Raw genomic sequence first — 24,450 nt, 5'->3', positions numbered from 1 at the left:
GCCGGCCTTAGCTTTGCGGTATTGCTGAAGGCGGAGGTCTCCAGGCCACGTCTTCCTTTGCCAGATTCCCTGCCGAGAGAGAAGAACCCGTTGTCCGGCTAAGCTGGGAATCAGGTGTAAACGGTTGTGGCGAAGGAATTGTTAGGCTGTTGCTAAGGAAAAGGGAAAGGGGCGATTCCCAGTTGCCATGGTGACGGGGAAGGAGCGTTCCGTCGGTACCGAGTTGGTGTGGTCGCCTCGTTGCTATGGCGACCCGGAGCGACTGTTCTCACCGCCCTATCCCCTCACCCGCCAGTTGCTAGGACAAGGTGGAGGTAGGGGCTGTCGTCCTCCCGCCGCCCGGTTGCCTTGGAGACGGCGGGCGCCCTGGCCCCGCCCCGCTCGGACTGACAGCGCTGGCCGCATCGCGCCTGCGCAGTGCTCTCTTCCCCCGCAGTGTCTGTGCGTTGGAGCCGGAGACCGCGGCGGCCTCTGCTAGGACCCTCCGCCCGGAGCCGCCGGCCGGAGCCGCAGCCGCAGCCGCAGCGCCCCTGCCGCTGTCCCCTCCCCGCCCCTGCCGCCTCCACTGGAGCCGCCTCGCGCACTGTGAGTCGGGCTGAGGCGACAGTCGCCGTGGGGCTGAGTCAGCGGGAGGCCCGGGCCGGGGCTGGGGGAGGGGAACCGGGCTCCCCGCTCGCCCTCCACCCGCGCCCCCCTAGCCGCGTCTCCGCTGCCCGCCCCCCGCGCTCCGTCCCTCTCTCGGGGCTCCCTGCGGCCTCGGCAGCCGGGCCTCCCCGAACCACTCCTGCTCCTCCCCTTCCTTCCCGCCCTCCCTGCCGACCCATCTGAGAGGTCGTTCCGCGAGAGATGGGGCGCTACCGCATCCACCCCCCTCCCGGCTCAACTACGTCGCTCGTCCTTGTCCCCTCTCTGCTGCTCCGGGGCCTCCTGGGTTTGCCATGAGAGTGACAAGGGAGGCAGGAAGGAGACCTGCCTGGGGGGAGGGGACTCGTTCCACCGGTCCCAACCTGGGGGCTCCCCTCGAAGCGGGTGGGAGTTCTGAGCGCGCGCTCTTGCCCTGGCTGGTCTGATGGAGCAGATCTGGACTGTTCTACCCTGCTGCTGGGGACTGCTGGGGGTTTTCAGAGTCGATTTTGATGAGCCGGATTCAACCCCATCGGGATCAGCTACTGCTGGGTGGACCCCGCTGGTGCGCGCCCCGCGGTGGCCTTCCCAAGCCCAGCTCCTGGCCTGACCGCGGGGTTTGTAGAGGAGAGGGGAGACAGCAACAGCGAGGGAAAAAAAATGCTCCTGCGCTTCCGGTGTGGTGTTATGAATAAGCATCTTGCAGTTCTGTTTTAAAATGCATTTTAAAAAAATTCACAATACAAGCGTGGCGGGATGTGGGGTTTGGAAATAGGCCTGACTCTGTTTAAGGGGTAGTGGCCGGACTTGACAGAGATACCTGTGATTTTCGTGAAACTAACAGTGAGAAGAAGGAAAGGTCTGAGGCCGCTGGCCCTGCTGCCTGGACAGGGCTACTAGTGCGCTTGGACAATTCCTGGGGCTGGTGGCTAACTTTCCACGTTCCCACCTTGCAGTCTCTGGTGTTGGCATGGAGGAGGTTGCCCAACTGTGTTTATTTTTCCCCTCCAAGCAGACACTGAGCTGAAGTCAGAGCTGGTTGCCCACAGCCAGAAGCTCTTAAAAGACTTGCCCCAACTCGAGGGCTGCTGCCTGCTGGCTATGCTTGCCTCCGTGTTCAACATCCTTTGATTCTTTCTTCCTCATTGGCTTCCTAATTCCAGCGCACTGTTTGAAAAGATGTGTGCACAGGAGCCAGTTCTGTCCCAGCGGTTGTGGGGACTTGACTCCATGCTGCGAAAGGCCCATCCCCCTTCTGAGAGTCATGGTGGGGTGAGCAGCTCATTTGGAGTTTCTGGGGTTGCTAGTGATGAGCTGGCTCCTTGGCTTTGCTCAATCATGGCCTGTTGGCAGCCTCCTCCCGGGAGCCACTCCCCACCCTCCTGCCCATCAGATTAGTTTACAGTAGCAAAGACGGCTGTCGCCCTACTTTTAAACTGGATGTGAAGTTGAGGAAAAGTATGGCCCCTTCGGCCCCCAGCCTGCAGGGCCACTTCTGCATTGCGAATGCCAGTCTGGGGTTTGGTGGGATGCACCTGCCTGCGGCGCAGTGGAACCCGCGGGGGGCTGAGCGTTCCATTCCTTCAGTGTGGTCCTCTCTGTGTGTCGCATAGCTCACCGAAATACCGGAGCAGGGCAGGCGCGGACAGCTGTGCCGGAGAGCTTGCTCCTCATGGGCCGAGGGTATTTTGGGAATCAAGCGATATTACTGGGGTGGAGGGTTGTGAATTAAGAAGCAAGAAAATGTGTCAAGACTAGACAGATCAGGAGGGTGTGAGGAATAGCTCCCCTTTCCGGTATACCATGGGACAGTGTATTTTCAGAGCATCAGAGGTGATGTTTATGTGGACTAATTTGCCTTTGAAATCCATCCTAGTGTTTTATGAGGTAATGACGGAATACCTTTGAAACTGCTGCTGAGGAAGCAGGACTGATTCTTGTCCGACTGTTACTGAATGTGGTTGTTAAGAAGGGGTGGGGTGCAGTGGGTTAAGCCACCGCTTGGGGTGCACACATTCCTTATAAGGGGAATTCTCCACACATCCAGTCTAGCTTCGTGCTAATGCATCTGAGACGAGGCAGATGGCCCACATGCTTGCATTCCGACCACCCATGTGGTGGACCCAGATGAAGTTCCTGGCTCCTGGCTTCAGCCCGGCTGTTGCTGGTGTTTGGGGAGTGAACCAGCAGATGGAGCATTCTCCCACCAGGCTCATGTGTGTGTATGTGTGTCCCTCTCTGTCACTTTGTCTTTTGAATAAACAAATCAGTCTTAAAGACAAGGGGGAAGTTTCATAATTTGAACCAGGCTGGAACTGAGTCTATGAGATGGATGTTATGTTTTGCTTTTTAGGGTTCTTTTTCCTTGATTGTAAGACACACCAGTTTTCAGGGAAAAGATTTAATGCATGTATTGATTTCAAGGTACATTCCAACTTCAGTAATATTCAAGCAGTTTAACTATGGTGAGACTTGGAGGAGGGATTTGTGCATCTTAGAACTGAGGAAGAGGGGTCTTTCCTGCAGTCTTGCAGGTTGATGCTGTGGTTGTCCTCTGGTGTCTTTTCCAGGCTGGTCCATGGCGCCTCATTCACAAGACGATCAGCTGGTGTTGAGGCATGGCAGGTGTCTGTTGAATGACACAAAGTTCCCGGATGGGAATCTCAAAGGCCTTGAGGTGGTGTTATCCAGAAACTGAGCAGTCAGCCAGTCGAGGAACTCTGCCTGAATCAAGCCATGTGACATTTTTTGGGAGTTGGGCAGACACTGTGACTTTCCTGAGCTAGAATACAACTGCCCTGATTTGTTTATAAACACATTCAGAGAGACCCTGAAGTGTATGTCTTCCTCCCCAGCTTTAGGACATAGGAGCCCAAGGGACCCCAGAAGGTATGGTCTCGTGTCTCCGAATTTTGACATGAAACTTGAGAGACTTGCCCAACATCATCCAGCTAATAAAGAAGTCTGAAAGAAAAAAAAAAAAGACATTGCATAAGCGGTGTAATGCTGTGCCTAGGAGTGCTGGTGGTTATTAGTGGCTGAGCCAGTATTAGAACTTAGATTGCCAGACTTGAGCTATTCTATGACACTACATTGCTTCATCCCTCATGTTTACTATACCAGAGGGCTTCATAAAAATAATTTAGTGGTCTGTAATTAGCCCTTTGGACCTGGGCTTGTTTGATTGCCTGAGATGTTGCAGAGGTAGTCAAAATTTAGTGTCAGATTGTCTGATTAAATATTTATTCTTGCCATTTCAAAAATAATGTTTCTTTATACATCCTGACTTCAAGAAGGTTTTTCCTGTCTTTTTTCTCTTCTTTTCTTTTTTCCAATTTCCATCAGCTAGCAGAAAGCAAACCTGGAATTTGGAATAGTCTCAGCTTCTTATCTGTGAGGCTGTCACATTCCAGAAAGCAAGGTACAATGGCACCTTGGACCACAGGGTTGTCCTCCTGCCCTCAGAACGAAGCCCTGTTTGGTTCCAGGGAACCCTAGGGTCTCTTAGGCCCTGTTTTTGGCAAAGGGAGGTTCCTGGCCTCTAGAAGCAGACAGACCTGAGTTCAAATCCCAGTCCTGCCCAGTGGCAGCTTCCTCACCGTGTGACCGTGTGTGAGTCATGTGGTCTCTGAGCTCCAGTTTTCTCATCTGTAAATCTGGACTCTGGACTAATAACTGTCTATTTTCCAGGGTTGTAGTGAGGAATCAATAATGTATGTAGAACAGCCGCTGACTAAAGAATAGCAAGCATTCTTTCATATTCTCTAACAAATAAACCTGCTTCTGCAGTTTATCATGATTAGCATGTGTCTTGGATCCTCAATTCAGTAGCTGCACCCACCCCCAACTTTTGTGAAGCTCATGGTGTGTTTGATATGCACAGGAGAGACTTGTCCTGTGAAAACCTGGCGTTCCCGGGGTAACTTGTGCTGCCAGAGCAGGAGTACATGAAACGACTGTTCATATGCGTTCAGTTGACCTGGTTATTGGAAAGGCTGGAGGGCAGGAGCACTTTACCCCAGGAGAGTACCCAGCTGCTGTGTGGATGTGTGTCTTGGGGGTGAGTCCTCCCATTGGGGAGGTCAAGCTCTGGAGTGATTTCTTAGAGAACTAAGAAATGGAAAAGCTGTTTGTGAGCACACCTCACGTGGCCTCCACTCACTTCCCCTGCAGTAGAGGTGTGGTTTTGCTGGGTAACCTGGCTCAGCTAAGCTCAAATCTCTTGGCTCAGGTTGGTGACTTTGTTTGGGTCACTAGGGGATCTGGAGGGCAAGAGAAAGGAGCTGTTTGTCTTAGGAGGGGAACCTGTCACTAATGAGGCAAGGCCAGGGGAAGACCTCTTGGTTGGGAACATTTAAATATTCAAGTAACAAAGGAGTCTGGGCAAGCCGTTCAACTGGGAACACATGAAGGGCTTAAATTCCCAGATAAATTCATTCAAGAATATCCCCGGGTACAGGTATCCAAAGGTAGAAAACAGAAACACAATCATTTCTACCCCTGGGAAGTGGGAGAGAGGAAAGGGGGTTACTCCAAGGCAACTGTTACTTTTTAGGCTTTGAGATGCTTTGTGATAAGGAACGTGCATGTTTTTGTGGTTTAATGAATTCCAAATAGCATAGGTAGTGGTTGTTGGTCATTCATTACACTGTGATCCAGCAGAAGCAATTGCCTTGACTGGAAACCTTTGATGCATGAGCCAAGGAGGATGAGAGTGGCTGCTTTGGGTGGGCCAAGCAGATTTGCACTAAAACAGGCTCTTAAGCGGTGGAAGGGCCCTCTGCAGTGGCTGCAGTCCAGGGTGCAATCATGACCAAATACCCCGCCAGTCGCTTCTGGTCTTTTCCTTCTCTTGAGTCCCTTGCATCACTTCACCCACTGACGCTGTCATCTTACTTGCAGGCTAACTTAATTTTCAGCTACTGAGAACAATGACACCTGACCCAAACGACCTTTTATGAAACAAAATCTGTTCCTCTTATTTAGAGTCAGGATGACTTGGTGTTTATAGGGACTCCAGCTGGAACGCTAGCTGACCAGCTCTGTGATCATAGCTGCATTCTACATGAGACCTGCTGATCAGCACATCCTTGTTAGAATGATTGAAGAAGGGCCTCTGTTAAAAATTCCTGATCAGCTGTGGTAACATTGTTCAATTGTCGAACTTTCACTTCTGTCCGACATTGGCTGGTTGTAGTCTTTAGCTCGATGTCCTGTTTTATTATAGAAAGATGACACATCTATCATTTGGTGCTTTGGGCTGCTTAACCAGGAGTCAGGATCGCTTGTGCTGAGTAATTCACATTCCATCACCCAATCTTCCTTTGGACAGGAGTTCACATTTGTGGGACAGTTGGCCAAGGCTGACGAGACATCCTGTGGCCAATACTAAGCTGACTTCTAGATCTTATTTGCACTAGGACTTTGCACTCCCAACTTTGACCTGATGAGGTTACTCAGTTTTTTAGCACAGCATCAGTGTTTGGGTTTCTGAGTGTTTCATTTGCCTCAAGTAAATAAAAACTTGGTCCATACAAAATGTTTTAGTTCCATGCAAAATGATTTTCCTTAAACTATTTCCTATATATAGATCTATACCACTTGTGTGATATGTTTAAAATAACTGCACGAGAAGCATGATGTACCCAGTAGTTTTGAATATATATATATATATATATATATATATCACAAAAGCCTTGAAAGGACATGTATCTTTAGACCAGAAGTTTCCATTCTAGGGATATTTAAAAAATCAGAGGTGTGTTTAAAAATACTTGTACAAGATTTTTGTGACACAACATTATTAATAGCATCAAACATTTAAAACAACCAAAAGGGTCAGGAACCGGGGATTGGTCAGATAAAATACTGCACAGGCATTAAAAACATTTATAGAGGAGTATTTGTTGCCATCAGACCTTTACATGTAATCATTGAAAATAGCAGGGTGCAAAATAGTATGTCTAAGATGGTGCCATTTTTGCAAAGAAAAATATGCCCCATCTGAAGTGACTGTCACTGAATAATTGGATTGTAAATAAATGGCATTTTCTTAGTGATTTTAGTGGGTTTTTTTGCAATAAACAGCTATGACTTTATTAATTTTTTGTAATTTTTATTTAATTGAAAGAATGGCAGACAGGTGGAGGCAGAGAAATTCCATCCACTGCTTCACTCCTCAAATGTCTTCATTGACCAGAACTGAGCCATACTGAAACAGGTCTCCCACATGCTTGGCAGGATCTCAGTAACTTGAGCCGTCACCTGCTGCCTCACAGGCACATCAGCAGGAGGCTGGATCAGAAGTGAAGGCAAGGGTCCAGTGTGGTAGCTCAGTGGTTAGAGTTATCACCTTGCAGATGCCAGGATCCCATATGGGTGTCAGTTCTAATCCCGGCAGCTCCACTTCCCATCCAGCTCCCTGCTTGTGGCCTGGGAAAGCAGTCAAGGACAGCCCAAAGCTTTGGGACGCTGCACCAGTGTGGGAAACCCAGAAGAGGCTCCTGGCTTTGGATTGGCTTCAGATCAGCGCAGCTGTGGCCATTGCGGCCGCTTGGTGAATGGATCATTGGACAGAAGATCTTCCTCTCTCTCTTCCTCTCTGTATATCTGGCTTTGCAATAAAAATAAATAAATCTTTAAAAAAGAGAAAAAAAAAAAAAAAGAAGCGAAGGCAGGGCTTGCTCTCAGACATTCCAGGGTGGGATGCAAGTATCGCAAGCAATGGTTTAACTTGCTGTGCCACAATACCCAGCCCCCTCTTTTTACATTTTTAAGCTAGGAACTTAAAGATTGTACTTAGTAGAGCAGTCTTTAAGAAAATCACAACATATCCACTTTTTAATGATTATCCCGATTCAGTACTGTCATGACTGGTAACAGGAACATTTCTGCAAGGTATTTCCTTAGCTAGTGCTTTATTTCTTCCTTGACAGAGAGTATGCCCAGTGAATTACTGTATGCGCATGAGAACCACAGCTGGGAAGTTCCAGGGTCTCTGCATCCAAATAAGATATTTTTTAAAATGTGAGAATAAGGTGGGTCGTAAGGTAGTCATAGTCATCTTTACCTCTTGACTCTGGCCATTAAATTCTTTCGGAAGGTAGACTGGCTACAGTGAGCAATAATGTATATTTCAAAATAGCTAAAGGGGAGGATTTTGAATGTTCACACTACAAAAGTAATAAATGTTTAAGGTGCTGAGCATGTAAATTACCTGACTTGAGTTATACACATGTCAAAACAATGCATTGTGCCCCATAAATATGTACAATTATTAGATGTCACCTAAAAATAGCATCAAAATAAAAAATCAACAAATCTATCAGAAAGTTTTAGGATGGCTTTTCTTGCTACAATTGTTAAACCTCGGGGGTTTAACGTGTACGGGCCCCGGGAGTCGCCGCCCAAAAGCTCCCAATAACCAGGTCAGAGGCTGCAAAAGCAAGAGGGATTTTATTGACGTTCGCGAACGGGCTCCCACTCCACAAGGAGAAGAAGCCCCGATGTCCAGGGGTACAGGCATTTTATACTGCGAGCTCAGCACACTTGCTGGGTTTGGTACAAATTTTATGACCTTAGTCTGGCACCAGCTCAGGGCCCTCCAGCCTCATTTCCTCGGACTAAGGAATTTACTTATCAGGAGATAGAAACTTAGGCCCTCTTCCCATTGTCAGGCCCAGCATGGCCATTCCCCTACCTTTAATCTGATATCGCCAAGCAGGATACAGAAGCAGTAAAGCATTAACCCTTACTTTTCTCTTTCACAATCTCATTGTGAATTCTCTGGGTTCCCAGTTCCCCAGTGTCCCACAGAGGTTGTACGTCCCAGGTGAGTAGTCAGGTACCCTCTGAGCTATCTGAAGTAAAAGGCTGTATTCAGACCTGCCGCAGCCCCCCTCCTCCCTTTGCCCTCGGTCACCTTGTTTTGCACCTTCAGCTGCAGGCCCCTTTTCCTTGCAGGGCTGGGGAAAGTTGGGTTCTCACCAGTGGCTACCTACCTGATACCCAGAAGCCCTCCACAGGACCAGGCTGCTCAGCTCCCTCTGCGTGCCAGGTTGATGGAGCTGTTGATGGTCAGGATGGACTGGCCAACACTGGCCTCCTGCCCTCACCTTTCACACACACACACACACACACACACACACACACACACACACTGTACGTTGCCTCAACAGTCCAGGACTGTGGGCTGTGGTACCTACCTGCTGGTGGTGGGGTGTGCCCAACTCTGAGCACTGGCAAATGGAGCTTCTGGACTCCTCTTCGGGAGTCAGGACTTAGCATGGAGGAACATATGGCCTGTCACAGGCTCGGCCTGTGCGTCAGTAAATGTTTGAGAAGCAGGACCTGCCCCTTCTTCCAAATGCTTCTGACTCCCCAAACACTTGTCCCAGATGGGTGGGGGCCCTCCCAGCTGCCTGGAATTATTAGTGAACCAGTCTGGGGGGGGCGGTGGCTGACTGGCTGGCTGGCAGAGCTCCACCACTTGGTGACAGTGACTGTCAGAGAAGCCGTCATCTTAGCTTGTGAGCCCTGTTTTCTTGAGTGCCTTGTGTTCTGTAACAGCCTGGTCACCTTGTAATGGTGTTTTCTGACTCTCATGAAATCCTAGCTGCTTCTGAATCAGCAGGCTCACAGCTGGGACAAGTGCATGTGTTGCCGTGCAAAGGGGGCAGGTCTTGGAGCACTGGGTGAAATTAGATTCCCCCTCCCGTGTGAGGAATGCCACTGGAGGCTTATCTCGGGCACTGTATGCACACCGTGTAGCCAGGCTTTGCTGCAGCACCGGACTCTTGGCAGCCAGCCACCCCTCACCCCTTCCCTGCAGGCTGGGGACACTTATCAAGGACTCTGACTTGTTCTGATTTTAGATAGGAAGAGCTCACAGCTCAAGGCTCCCACTTGCGGCATCCCATTAACACTCTGAGGTGACAAGACCACTGCTGAATACAGAGATGTGTTAGGGTAACTCCAAAATAGCAGGATACAGTGGTTTTTTTTTTTAGTTGTTGTTTTTATATGTATGTTTGTTTGAAAGGCAGGGCAATAGGGAGCAGGGCACAGAGGAAGATCTTCCATCCACTGGTTCGCCCCTAAATAATGAGCATGATTGGAGCTGGGCCAAGCTGAAGCCAAAAACCAGGAACTCCATCCTGGGTTGTCACATGGGTGCAGGGGCTCAAACACTTTGACCATCATCTGTTACCTGTCAGGGCATATTAGCAGGGAGTTGGATCAGAAGTAGAGCAGCCAGGACTGAAATTATTGCTCATAGGGTGTGTTGGCATTGTGGTGCGCTGGGTTACCCAAAGGCCTTACACAGTATCCTCTCAATAAGAATTAGTCAGGTCGCTTGTCTGTGTTATATTCTATAGCCCCATAAGTTATAAAAGAGATCAGTCCCTTTCCACAAAGAAGTTGTTCCATGGTATAGAAGGGGGGATGGGGTGTGGAGGCACCACTGCATATGGATGTCAGGAACATGGATCTGGTATTTTCTTGTATTAGACATCATCTCTGTCCATAAGGAACCCAGCTAACGCTCTGGCGAGACAGCTGACATGAAACTATGTGTAAGTACCACCAAGGAGATAAGAAGGAGAAGGGAGGCGTATTTGTATAACTTTGGAGGGGTGACCTTTGGGCCTGGAAGAGCCTGGGAAGGCTTTGGAAGAGAGGAGCACGCTGGCACTGAGCATGTGGCATGGTTCAGGAGCTCACCAGAGGACGACCTGGGAAAGAGCAAAATAAATGAAAAGAATAGGCGTTACTGAGTCTAAATCCCAAAAGGATTCCAAAGGAAAATAATCATTGTGAACAGGAGTTAGCGAAAAGACTAGCTGCAGGACGTGAAGCTGACCTTGTCCTGCAGAGAGGACCTGGCAGAGCAGCATGCAGCATCAGCTGCGGAGTGCCCACAAGGGCCAGCGTGGCAGGGACCTGGGAGCAGCTCACGCTTGCTGGAGTTCTGACTTGGGGAGAATACCGATGACATTAATCAGAAACAAGAAAGCTTAAAAAGACAGTTTGGAAATGAGTTTAGTTTTAGACTTGAAAAACTGGAAACAGTGGGACCATGAGATGTGACAATGGAATGGGAAATGGGAACACTCAAGACAGTTTTCCCGCTAGAACCAGCAAGCGAGGGTGAGGTTGGAGATGGAGCTGCAGGTGTGGAGTCTGCAACACCCAGGAGGGGTAGCTTCCTTCCTGGGGTTTCTCCAGAGATCTGGGGCACAGGATTCAAAGGCTGGAGCTCAAGTGATAAGCTCTGAGAATTGTGTGTAGTTGGGAAACAAGTGATGAAATGTGGAGAAATTTGGATGGTTCTGCGGTAAGAAAAAGAGCTCAGGCTGCCACCTAAACTACACTAAAGGATCTCACTGGAACACAGCAGGGGTGGCTGCTTCCGGTGTCAGCTCAGCAAAGCCACTGCTGAGGGGAGAAGGAAGAGAGGAAACAGTTGGGAGGGGTGGTTACCAGAAAAGGTCAGCAGGGAGGTGCAGGAAAATGGTACCCAGAAGTAGCCATGGAATTGCAATTTCTGTTATAAAATAATTTTTATTCTCATTAAAGATTCATTTATTTGTTTGACAGACAGGAAAAGAGGAAGAAGTAAAAACCTTTCTTCTGTTGATTCACTCCCCACATGGTTACAAGAACCAGGGACTCCCTCAGAGTCACCCACGGTGGGGGCAGGAGCCCAAGTATTTGGACCATCTTCTGCTGCTTTCCCAGGTGCTTTATGTGGGAGCTGGATAAGAAATAGATCAGATAGGACTTGAACTGGCACTTTGATATGGGATACCAGCATTGAAAATGACAGCTTAACTGATTGTGCAACAACACCAGTCCCAGTAATTTTATTATCAGAAAACATACAAAATTATAATTTGGGGAGGGCAGCACAATGGTATAGCAGGTAAAGGAAGCCATAGCCTAGGGCCCAGCATAGTAGCCTAGTGGCTAAAATCCTTGCCTTGCACATGCCAGGATCCATATGGGTGGCAGTTCATGTCCTGGTGGCCCCACTTTTCATCCAGCTCCCTGCTTGTGACCTGGGAAGGCATTAAAGGATGACCCAAAGCCTTGGTACCCTGCACCCATGGCCGTTGTAGCCACTTGGGGAGTGAATCAACAGATGGAAAATCTTTCTGTCTCTCCTCCTTTCTTTATATCTGATTTTCCAACAAAAATAATTATGAATAATAATAAGTAAATCTTTTAAAAAAGAAGAAGGAAAGCCATAGCTGGCAGTGCTAGCATGCTATACGAGCACTGGTTTAAGTCCCTGCTGTTCCACTTTTTTTTTTTATAAAGATTTATTTTATTTTTATTAGAAAGTCAGATATACTGAGAAGAGGAGAGACAGACAGGAAGTGGAGCTGCCAGGACCAGAACCAGCAACCATATGGGATCAAGGCAAGGACCCTAGCCACTAGGCCACGCTGCCGAGCCCCTGCTATTCTACTGTTAATGCACCTGGGAAAGAAGCAAAAGATGGCTCAAGTGCTTGGACTGCACACGCACGAGGGAGACCCAGAGAAACTCCTGGCTCCTTTCTTCGGATTGGCTCAGCTCTGGTGAACCAGCAGATAGAAGCTCATGCTTGCTCACTCTCAATCTGTCTTTCCCTCTCTCTGTAACTACCTTCTAATAAATAAATAAATCTTTTTTTTAAATTGTGACTTTTGTAGTAAGTTTTGTGATTGTGGTTTTCTCAAGACATTTTGTCTGTTAAAATGTTCTTCATTTTACAGGTTTGTCTGTGTGGACAGAATCCAGATCTCTGTCACTTCCAAGGCCCGTTTCTTTCTGCGTAGCCCATCCTATTGATGTGCGATATTCAAATCATCAGGCTCCTATGAGGCAGCTGGGCTGTTACCCACATTTTGAAAGTGTATATATCTCTCCTGAGCATCCCTGTGTGACATTTTTCCTTTGTGAATAATTTCTTTGGAGCAAATTACACAAAGTGGAATTACAGGAGCAAAGGCTAAAATCTTGCCTTTTAAAAAAGTTGTTTTAAAACTTTGTATTAGAATATGAAGGTAATATGCACTTGGAGTAATTTTTGATAATAAGATCTGGATATCTTTAATGGCAGAACAGAAATGGTGATGCAGTTGGCCTGTCATATTCACAGATTTCAAATTCATGGATTTAACCAAACGCGGGTCAAAGTATTTGAAAGCAACAAGTCCAGAATGTTCCAGAAAATAGCACATGAATGTGTCACATGCCGAGTACTCACTGAGTCCATGTGAATGAAGTGACTACATTAAGTATTGTCCGTAATCTTGGGATGATGTAACATGTGCAGGGGAATGTGCACAGGTTACCAGCAAACAGTGTGGCACGTGTGAGACGTGAGCATCCCCAGGACCTGTAGTGTCCTGGAGCCTGACCCCCGTGGAAACCACAGGACAGCTGTGTTTAGGGAAAAGAGGGGCCAGTGAGGTGGGAAACAAAGTGAAGAATGTTTTGAGTACCAGGGGAGGGGCCGCTTTGTAAGGGAGGGGGGATGTCCCCTCCTCTATGACAGGGGAAGGGATGGTTCTTTCTGTTCTTAATCTGCAAGGTGCAGTCCAGGTGAAGTGAGTGGGGTTTCTGCTCAGAAAAGACCCATGTTTTCTCAGCAAAACAGAGACCAGGCCACTGGGTGAGTAGGCATGGGAGGGACAGGCGCTGGGGGTTGAGATCCCGAAGGTCTGAGTTGGCAGCAGTGAGAAATGCGCCTGGGCGGTTGAGCACTGAATGGATGTCTTGTGTGGCGACATGAGGGCCGAGCTGCATCCTTGCATTATAATGGGCTGAGTCTCTCAAGTCTTCTGGCCAGAGACACAGCCCTGTGGCGGGCTGTTGCACCAGGTGGAGGTTGCCTGGCATGCTCAGAGTGAGGTTTCTGATGATGCAGAATTCAGATGGTAGAGAAGCACTTGGCACAAAGACTAAAGGTGGCAAGAGGGCCATGAATCTGCAGTGGGCACTGCCCTCAACCAGAGCGGGGGTGACCAGAGCAATGAGAGTCTGGCCAGGACAGAAAACAGACTTGGAGCAGGATGGAGAGCCAGGGAGGCTATCTTTACTCTGAATTGCCTATCTTGGTATAGTGTTTGTGTGTTTGTCACAGAGCTGCCAGTACCAGTTGAAGCTAAGCGTTAAACTCTCCTGTGCTTGCAGGCATAGTACTGTGAGATAGAAGTGGAGAGGGGGGAAGCTCACAGGGTCTGGCACCAGCAGGTGTTCAAGTCCAGGGGAGCCTCTGCTTGTCAGTGGTACCAGCTGTCACCATCCACAGTCATGCCCAACCACCAGCCTTGATCCACCTCAACCTGCAGCAGGTCCTCTCCAAGGCTCCATGGCTGTGTCTTAACTCTGCCATTGCGTGGGTCTGACTGCTTCTAACCAGATGTGTCTTGCTCCATCGCTCCGTTCTGGCCTCCAACTGAAGATTCTTTTTACCCCAATGGGAACAGCCCTTTACCAGGAGTGTGACGTCATCACTAGAATGAAAGTTCCAGCCCTCATTCATTCCCTCCAGTGGGTGCTTTGCGCAGTGCACAAACTGTTCAACTGTTTTCAGCAGTCCTGTTTCCCTCCTGCCTCCTCATGCCCTCTTTGATGATCCACTTTGCCCGTGACCCTGACTGACACCCTTGATAGGGACTTTTATTTCACCTGCTGCGTTCACATTGCCTTTATGCTGCATGATTGCACTCATTCACGTGGCCCCCAAGGCTGAAAGCCTAGCACTGAGAGGTACATCCGGGAAGCTAGGCACAGGCTTCAGCCTAGGGAAATGGGAAAACTGGGGCAGCTTTCTTTTCAGGGCCCAAAGCTGAGTCTCTGCCTCGCCTGGACCTTCTGTCAGTGCCCTTTCATCCACGCCAGACCTGAGCAGGAATTTGGCTCCCCGCCAGTCCCTACCCGGAAGGAACAAACAGCTTGCAGTTCAGGCCTCCAGCCAGGTGGGGTGGGAGCTTAGATGCATTGTTTTGCATGCAGAATTAAATGGGCTCTTTGTAAACATAGCCTCCTGCCATGCTGTTCCTCTCTTTTCTTCCAGTCAGCCTAGGTGAGAATAATTAGTCCTTGGCCCATAATTAGGTAAAACAAAGACGAGCACTGTAACAGAGAGGCCATAGCGCAGGAAAGAGCCTTGGGTGGAGTCAGGAGACTTAGGCTTGGAGCTGGGAGACCTTGAATAAATCATGTCTCTGCTTGGCCCCAGTTTCCTTTTCTGTAAATTGAGGAGTGTTTGCATGCGTAGTTCCCTTTGCCTGGAACATTCTTTCTTGTCCCTTTTTAAGCTAACTGCCCTCGACCTCACATGTCTTGACTTGAAGGTCACTCCCACAGAGAAGCATTCCATGACTTCCACCCCAACTCTACTTCAGGTTAGAGCCACCATGATATTTTCATGCTTTTCTTTAGTTATTTGTTTGTTTTTGTTTTTAAAGATTTGTTTTTTTATCTATTTGAAAGGCACAATTATAGAGACAGAGATCTTCTGTCCACTGACTCGCTCCCCAAATGGTTATAACAGTCATGTCTGGGCCAGATCAGAGCTAGGAACTAGAAGCTTCTTCTGGGTCTCCCGTGTGTGTAGGGACCCAGGCACTTGGACCATCTTCCTGTTACTTTCCCAGGCACATTAGCGAGGAGCTGGATCAAAAGTGAAGCAGCCAGGACTCGAATCAGTACCCAGTACCCTGTGAGATGCAGGAACTGCAGGCAGTGGCTTTACTCGCTATGCCATAGCACCAGCACCCAGGGTTTTTTAAATTGTGGATCTTAGTCATTCATGTGGATCAAGACTGTTAATAGGCTATAAGATCGAGTCATTGGGTTGTAGCTAGCATTTTTTTTTTAATTTTTTTTTCAGTTAGCATTTTCTTTTTTTTTTTTTAATCTATTTTATTGTATTGTTGTTGACAATCTTTACATAGTTAATTGCGGTTAAAAAAAAAGGTTCAGGGGGTATAGGGGAAGTGGGTAATACTATTATGTCCATATTGTTTCCATCGATCGTGTATCTGAGGTAAAGGGGGATATTGAGGGAGAAGCCCCACCCGTTTTCCCGCCCACCCCAAGTCCCAGATGTGGGGCATGCTCTGAGATATATGCTCAAGTGGTTTTAATAGTTCTCTAGTTATGAATCGCTGCCAGTTTCGCTCGATGAGGTCGTCCACTGATTGATATGGGCCATCATAAAGTCACCGTTTACCCCATATTTCGCTGCCAACATATAGTTGAGATGAATGATTGACCTGTTCTGTCTTCTGTCTTTTCTTTGTTAGAGTTCTGAGTCCAGCAGTTCAATTGGGGAGATCTCCAAAGAAACTTTGAGGTATTCCCAGACTAGTTTCTTGTATGTTCTAGCAAGCACAGGGCCCGGCACAGTCCATCACCCCGATCTGTAGCTAGCATTTTAAAACTGAATAGGAAAATATTAGAATGTGTTATTCTTAGTAGAGATAAAATACTTGCTTGATGAAACTTAGGCTAACTTCTGTGTGTGCTTGTGTGAGTGTGTACTGGGTTGTAATAAAAAATGATTTCCACTAAAATGGTGAGATCCACTGCTTTAAAAATGCTCCATCTCTGTTTTTACACTATAGCATTTAGTGTGCTATAACAGAGTGGCCACTTATAAACACACAATTATTTGTCTGATTATTCTATTAGCTTATCACTTTCACTAGGTAACAAGCTCCGTGAACAGGGAAGAGCCTGACTTGCCCATCCACAGAAGACCAGGCAGTAGCTGGGGCTCAGCAAACTGCTGCTGAGTGAATGGACTTGCGCAGTTTTTGTTGCTGTTGACCCTTAGCTCTCTGAAATGGTTCCTAGGAGGCATACATAGTGACCACAGTGCTTGGTGACAAACACTCCCACTTGTCCCCAATGCACAAGAGTTGCAGAAGGAATGACTCTCTGAGTTAGAAGTGGTGTGAGAAATGGAGGCAGCCCAAAACAGCTCCTGTTAGAGGAAAGAGGAAGATTAGAGAAGAAACCATGGCCACCATTCTCTTCAGGAAGGCCCCACTCAGGCTAGGTGAACTGTCCAGTGAGACAGAGGTAAAACGAGGCATCCAGAGACAGCTCCCCAAACACACACATAGAGTCTGTGCTTGTGAAAAAATCAAGCCTCTCACAGGGTCCATGCCCCCTCGGCCAAGTAGAGATGAACAGGGCACTGGCCAGCTGCACCCCTGCATTCACCCGGCAGCCCCCTCTACCCTACGCACAGCACTTCCAGGGCAGGCCAGGCTCACTACAGTGGAATGGGCACCCTGGGCCTTTCCAGCCATAACCAGCCCCTAACTGTGACCCATGGAGCTTCTGGTGGCATGGAAGGCTGCATTCTGAGGTCCCAGCAAGGTGCTGCCTTGTGTCAAGCTGTCCCAGGATGTTAGAAGAAACAGCTCGAAGGGGACTAAGGCCTCTGGGAACCCATGGAAGGACACTGGGGACCCACTGATAAGGCAGGTCCTCTTAGGAGTGTTTAAGATCTCAATTGTATCTTCATCTGTAAAACTCATTGACAGAGTTCAAGTGGCTCTGCATATGCAGGTGGTCTGTGGGAGCCCACCAGTGCAGGCAACCTCTTGAGGAGGGTGGGACACTAGGGAAACCTGTTAGCTAAAACATCCAAATTTGTATGTTGTTTTCAGCTTGCTCTTCTGGATGTGGCAGCCCCTTCCAATTCCAGAGGGGGCTACCTATCAGTCTGCGTAAGAACCCTTGCAGGGTTCCCAAGCTGCACTTGGCCTGTTGATCACAAGAGGGAGCTAAGAGAGGCGAATGTCAAGTCTTTGTCTACAGGTTGTCTCTGGGAAGCCGCTAACCCTCACCTGAGAGGGATCCTTCCCTACAGTAGGGATATAGAAAGGCCCTCTTCGAATCCCTGCGAGTCTAAGGTTATTTCTCTTAAGAACACTCAAGAACATTTTTATTGTTTGTCTAACCCTTACCCTAATAGTGTTTGTGTCCATTCATTAGCCTTCCCATGGGTAACAGAGACATAGATTATTCTCAAGATCACTGTAGCCTTGTCTATATTTTCAGAGAAATTTCTTAGAATACTGTGTGGTTTTCATGCCTCTAGTTACAAAGTCCTCTTTTGGTATTATAAATATAATTCAAAATTGCCTTCAAAAATTATTATTCAATATCATTATTTGTTTATTAGAAAGTCAGAGAGACACATAGAGGTCCCTAACTGGTGTTCACTCCCCACATATGCACAGCCTCTGGGCTGGGCCAGGCCAAAGCCAAGAAGCAAGAATTTTATCTGTGTCTCCCACAAGGGTGGCAGGGACCCAGCTACTTGAGCCATCACCTGCTGTCTCCTTGGGTTCCTGTTAGCAGGTACACACGCTCCAGTTTGACATGCAGCATCCCAAGGCACGTCTCAACTGCAGTGCCAAATGCCTGCCCTTAAAATGAAGTATTTTTTAACAGTTTCTGTATTTAAAAGGCAGAGTAACACAGAGAGAGTCAGAGATAGAGAGCAAACTTCTAGGTAATGGCTCCCTACTCAATTGCCTACAATAGCCAGAAGTAGGCCAGGCCAAAACAAGGGGCTAGAAACTCCATCCAGGTATGCCACGTGGGTGACAGGGACTCTCTTGAGCCATTGTCTGCTTCCTTCCAGGCATGTTAACAGAAAACTGAAGCAGAATCAGCATAGTTAGTACTTGAATCAGGCACTCCAATATGGGAGGCAGATGTGGCAAGCAGCAGCTTAATCCACTGTACAACAAACGAAAACACTGCAGATATGCATAAAGTAGGACCTGGTACGATGGTTCTATTGGCTAACCCTCCCCCGTGCAAGCAGCGGGATCCCATATGGATGTCGGTTTGTGTCCTAACTGCTCCACTTCCCATCCAGTTCCCTGCTTGTAGCCTGAGAAAGCAACATCTTTCTCTCTGTCTTTCCTTTTCTCCGTATATCTGCCTTTCCAGTAAAACAGATAAATCTTTTAAAAATGCATAAAGTAGAGAAAAAGAAGTCTTGTATAACCTGTCTCCCAAAAGGAAACATTGTCACTATTTTGTGGAAGATTCCAACTTTTTTTCCCTGCACTCATACCACCAATTTTTTAAAGTGTAGGATCTTACTCTTTCGCACCTATAAAAAGTTGGAATAAAAAAAAAAGCAGGGAGAAAAAAAAACATTGCAACTCCCTCCCTTAGGAGTGGCAGAGAGATGGGGTAAGCGAGCATTAGCATCCCCACTTCCCCCTCTCAGGCACTCCAGGTAAACAATGTGTAGTCTACACATACAGCTCCAAGGTCACAGCTCACAGGTCAGCTGCCCTAAGTCCTTCACAACGAGGCCTGTTTACTGTGGTCATGTGACTGCATCTTCTTCCAGTCTTACATGCATCTTTTGACTGAGAATCAGATACATTTATGGTTTTTCCAGCAGTCAACTCCAAAGGGCCTGTGCAAGATACTGCGCAAAGCACTTCCCATTGCCCACTGAAAGCCTTCAGTCCTGGCAGAGATTGTGAGGCGTGAGTTGTTGAAGGCGCAGTGTTTGGTTCAGCTGTTACAATGCCTGCAGCCTGGCCCAGTCCCAGCTGTTGTGTGCATTTGGGATAGTGAACTACCTTATTGAAGAAATAGCTCTCTTGTATGCTGCTTTTCAAATAGCTTTTAAACAAACTTTTTTTTTTTAAAGATTTATTCATTTTATTACAGCCAGATATACACAGAGGAGGAGAGACAGAGAGGAAGATCTTCCGTCCGATGATTCACTCCCCAACTGAGCCGCAACGGGCCGATGCTGTGCCGATCCGAAGCCAGGAACCTGGAACCTCTTCCGGGTCTCCCACGCGGGTGCAGGGTCCCAATGCATTGGGCCGTCCTCAACTGGTTTCCCAGGCCACAAGCAGGGAGCTGGATGGGAAGTGGAGCTGCCGGGATTAGAACCGGCGCCCATATCGGATCCCGGGGCTTTCAAGGCAAGGACTTTAGCCACTAGGCCACGCCGCCGGGCCCTTAAACAAACTTTTTAAAGCTTTATTGTTCCTTTTGCTTTTTTTCCTTTCTTTTTCTTTTTTTTATTGTATTGTTGTTGACAATCTTTACATAGTTAATTGCGGTTAAAAAAAAAAAGGTTCAGGGGGTATAGGGGAAGTGGGTAATACTATTATGTCCATATTGTTTCCATCATGTATCTGAGGTAAAGGGGGATATTGAGGGAGAAGCCCCACCTGTTTTCCCGCCCACCCCAAGTCCTGGATGTGGGGCATGCTCTGAGATACATGCTCAGGTGGTTTTAATAGTTCTCTAGTTATGAATCGCTGCCAGTTTCGCTCGATGAGGTCGTCCACTGATTGATATGGTCCATCATAAAGTCACCGTTTGCCCCATATTTCGCTGCCAACATATAGTTGAGATGAATGATTGACCTGTTCTGTCTTCTGTCTTTTCTTTGTTAGAGTTCTAAGTCCAGCAGTTCAATTGGGGAGATCTCCAAAGAAACCTTGAGGTATTCCCAGACTAGTTTCTTGTAGGTTCTAGCAAGCACAGGGCCCAGCACAGTCCATCACCCCGATCAGCTGGTGGTTACAATTGCTGGGTTGGTTCTGTTTTCAGTCCCGAGTTGCACTGGAACCAATGGGTGTTGCAGTCCAGTCTGGTTCTGCCCAGCACGTACTCGGCCCTTACATCAACCAGTGGGAGCTGCAGCCTAGTCGGGCGACCCACAATAACCCCCATCAGGCCCACCCCCTACCCTGGTTTGCCACTATGTGTAGCAGTAGACCAGTCTGTCCCCCATCCCATTTGGCTCTTGTACTTGTCAATGGGTATTAAAGCTTAGTTCCATCTAACCAACTCAACCATCCAGCCCTCACGGATGTTGTTGAGTGCCTCTCTGTCTAGCCACCTCAGCCCCCATCCTAGTTTTCATGCCCTCCCGCGGGACTAGTGACCCGGGAAGGGGGAACCCACTTTTTCCCTCCCAGGTCTCTCTCAGTCCCGGTTTATACATTCTTGAGGTGGTTCTGTGATTTGACTTGACAGAATTAGTCCCCAGTGCCAGCTTCTGCCAGCTGATGCTGCGGGCAAGCCCAAACATCCCTCACCCACTCCAATTTATGCTTGCACCCACAGGAATAATCAGCCCAGCCTGGCTTTTCCCTGATCTAGTCCACATGCAGCGCACAGGTGTTGCAGCCTTGATTAGTCTGGTCTGTCCCCATCCCAGCCCACGCTCTCCAGTGGGAGTAGCTGTCCGGCGAGGGGACCAGCCCCTTAATCCCCCTGCCAGCTCTGCCCCTCCCTTCCTGGATCTCACGTGTGCTGGTTGGATGCTGCAGTCAAATCCAGTACAGGCAACCTCACCCTGGCATTCCATAATGTGTACTGGTTTTGTCGCAACTGAACCCGGCTCGACCCACACTCTGTTCTGGTGTTCGGATTTGCCAGTGGATGACATGAATTGATTCAGCCTGGTCTGCCCCTGACCCATGCCGAATGTGTGCCAGTGGGAAACTTTCCATGGCCTATTCTGGTCTGTTTCCTATCATGCTTCTTGCGCTTACCTGCAGGGACTATGTCCTGCCAGAGGAGTTGCCCAGGCTCCTCCATCAGAACCCCTCCCAATGCCAGATTTTGCTCATTCGGGGTCCTTGAGCCAACCCAACTCAGTTCACCTCCTGTCCTAGCAGGAACAGTGGCTTTTCCTGGCTGGCTTTCACCCCATTCTGGTTCTTGTTGTTGGATGTTTCAGCCCAGCCATGGCTCGTCCATACCCACATACAGCTCACACATGGCTCAGTAGGGGGTTGAGACCCAGCCTAGTCAGTCCCACATCTACCCTGGTTCTCCATGACACCAGATGGTGTTGGGGTCTGAACTGGCCTGGTGCATCCAATCCCAGCCCACACTAGTGCCTCAGGTGACTGCAACTGTTTCCTAGATAGAACGCAGCCCCCATTCCAGCACACGCGCCCCTTGGTGGGAACATCAACCCTGTTAGGGTGTCCAACTAGGGGAACTTGTATTTCCACAGGGTTGGGCCCACACAACTCCATAGAGTCTACCCCCAGACCAAGTTCTCTCGCATGCTGGATACAGTCTTGACCTTGCCAAATGTGACCACTCCACCACTTCACCAAACAGTTGGGTAATGGTACCCATCACTGCCAAAGAGGCCCCCATCCATAGTATTGGTGTGGGCTGGTGTGTGACGATCAGTGATGTTCTAGGCAAACAGGCCATTTCTGTATTCCGAATTGGGTTGGTGTATCTGACTAACCATAATTGTCTCCTGGGTACTTCCCTCCAAACCACCAGGTCTCAGTCTCCACGCATGCCTTAACCTTCCATGACCCTGTCACTGGGAATCACCCAAGATTCACTACTCACCTACACTAAAATTGGACTTAGTCATGGGTGTCCCCAGGCAGCGAACATATCTTAAAAAATCCCAGAGCAGGCCGCCAGGTGGCCAGCAGGCAAAGCCTGGCACCACATGGTACACTGGCCACCCTGGGTGAGGCCGAGGACTCATTCACTGCCTTGTGGCAGTGTCTTTGGCGTGAGCCCCCAGCATTGGGTCCGACCCGGCAGGGGCACCCCCCACAGCCGCCACACTGTGAGGAGTGGCACTTGCCCCCAAACCCAAGGCCCGAACCCCTCCCAAACTCACCTAGCTGCAAGATATTAGCAGCTGGGCGGAGCTAGGAATTTTAAGCCAGTTCCCAAGTTCCCTCATGGCGCACTTACCCGGAGGAAAGAGCTCTCTTGGGTCCTGGGTGAGGCCAAGGACTCGTTCACTGCCTTGCAGCAGTGTCTTTGGCATGAGCCCCCAGCATTGGGTCCGACCCGGCAGTGGCACCCCACACAGCCGCCACACTGTGAGGAGCGGCACTTGCCCCCAAACCCAAGGCCCAAACCTATTGTTCCTTTTGTAAGAGAGAGATATGCTGTTAGAACTCTTCCCTTTCATTTTGGGGAAGCATGTTAGTCCTTCCTCAAAGCCAGGCAGAATCTGTCCTGGGCCATCTTCCCAGCTCATGAAGTAGTTCATAATCTTGTCCTTCTTGATGCTCATCTGTGCTTTCGCTTTCTCCACATGCAAGCATTAGCCAGGGAGTGTTCTGACCTTGTAGATCCCAACAAATGATGCTATTCCTATAGAGGTCATGTGCGGAAGCAGGCGCTAGAGACCCACTGCACCACCCAGGTGCGACCCTAACCAGTGCCATACCACACAGCCATGGCCCCAGGGCCACCAGTGCGACCAGTGCAACTATCCCACAGTGAGAGGACAAGGAGGAGTGTCAGCATAGAGTCATGTGAGACAGGGATCACCAATCAGCGTGTGAGTTGGTGTGGCTGCCATAACAGGCTGCTGTGAACCCAGTGACTTCCAACAACAGAGCTTTAGCACCTCATGGTTCTGGGGATCAGAAGTCCAGAGTCAGTGTTAGTGGGTATCGGGGGCTGAATGGTGGCTCCCAAAAAGCCTTAATCCCCAGAACCCATATGACCAAAACAATAAAAATAATAATGATGAACATTACCTTACATGGCAGAGGTATGATTGAATTATGGGGTCTTGAGAAGTCTCTCCTGGGTTGTCTGGTATGGCCATAAACACAGTCTCATGCATCCTTAGGAGAGACAGAAGAAGAGACAGGGTCACCCCAGAGGCAGAGAAAAGAGTGGTATGGCCACAAACCAGGGAATGCATGAGCCGCCAGAGCCAAAGGAGAGGCAAGGGGCTGACCCCTGTGGGCCTTCAGAATGCATACAGCTCTGCTGGCATTTTGAGCTTTGGACTTGTGGCCTCCAGCTCAGTGAGCGGATAAATCTGTTACTTTAAGGCATCCAGTTTGTGGTTGTTTGCAGCAGCCACCGGAAAGTGGATATAGAAGGTTTAAATCTATGTGTTGTCAAAGCTGTATTCCTTCTGGGAGCTCCAGGAGAAAATCCATTTTTTTTCTTCTCCTAGGACTGCACACACCCTTGGCCACAGCACTGTATTCCCTGCTTCCCTCATCACAGTCTCTGATGCTAAGCCTCTGGCTTCCTTCTTATCAGGACTCTTGTTGAGCTCAGCTGGATAATCTTCCCAGGACAGAATCCCTAATCATGTTTGCAGAGTCCCTTTTGCCATCTAAGGTAACATAGTTACAGCTCTGGGGTGTGCCAGAGAGGTCCTGGGGAGGTACTCCATAGTGTGTCGCCCCAGAGGGCGTGGACTGGAATTGTGCATCTGTTTACCGCATCCCACAGTGTCCACATTAGATTGCTCCTCAAAGCTTCTGGAAGGTAGTACCAAAGGAAACATATCTCTCTGTAGAAGCAGCCTACTGGAATCTATTGCCCTCATGAGTTCCTTCAGGCAGAGAATGTGGAAGGGCCCAGGTCTAGCAATGGTGAAAGTGCCAGGATACAAAATATGAACCAGGCAAGAGGATGTACTCCCTTGATGCTCTTAAGGCAAAGGTATAAGTGGGGTGTCTTCTACAGCACTTAGCTCTAATGTCTGTCAGGCCACCTGAACTGACTAGGCCTCTGGTTTGACCCAAGAAGAACATTTCAGGCAACGTCAGTCATAGCTTGGTGTGTCTGCAGACACAGGCCACTGGACATGATCCACAGAATGAGTCATAAGAGGTAGATGTGATCAGGGGACCAGAGGCAGTGGGGCTAGGCCGTCGTTATAGGAGAGTTACAGGGGATGTGGGAGCTGTTGCAGCTCCATGGTGAGAGCTAGAGGTGGTTCTTGTCCCGTGTTGGTCAAGAGGGTGGGAAGCTAAAGAGCCATCTTTGAGACACGTTTCCCCC

General features: G+C 48.8%; 1 protein-coding gene across 1 annotated transcript in view; it reads left to right on the top strand.

Annotated features, from left to right (window-relative positions):
* Positions 1-422: 422 nt before the first annotated feature.
* MAPRE3 (microtubule associated protein RP/EB family member 3) overlaps positions 423-24,450 on the top strand; it is a 58,527-nt gene continuing 34,499 nt past the window's right edge. Inside the window, exon 1 of the mRNA XM_004582663.4 lies at positions 423-585. The gene's annotated coding sequence lies outside the window, so the exon portion shown is untranslated. The remainder of the gene's footprint in view (positions 586-24,450) is intronic.

The sequence above is a fragment of the Ochotona princeps genome, chromosome 8 (assembly GCF_030435755.1).
Source record: "Ochotona princeps isolate mOchPri1 chromosome 8, mOchPri1.hap1, whole genome shotgun sequence".
Taxonomy (NCBI): domain Eukaryota; kingdom Metazoa; phylum Chordata; class Mammalia; order Lagomorpha; family Ochotonidae; genus Ochotona; species Ochotona princeps.
The sequence above is the reverse complement of the archived record's forward strand: the minus strand, read 5'-3'. Positions and strand labels throughout refer to the sequence as shown.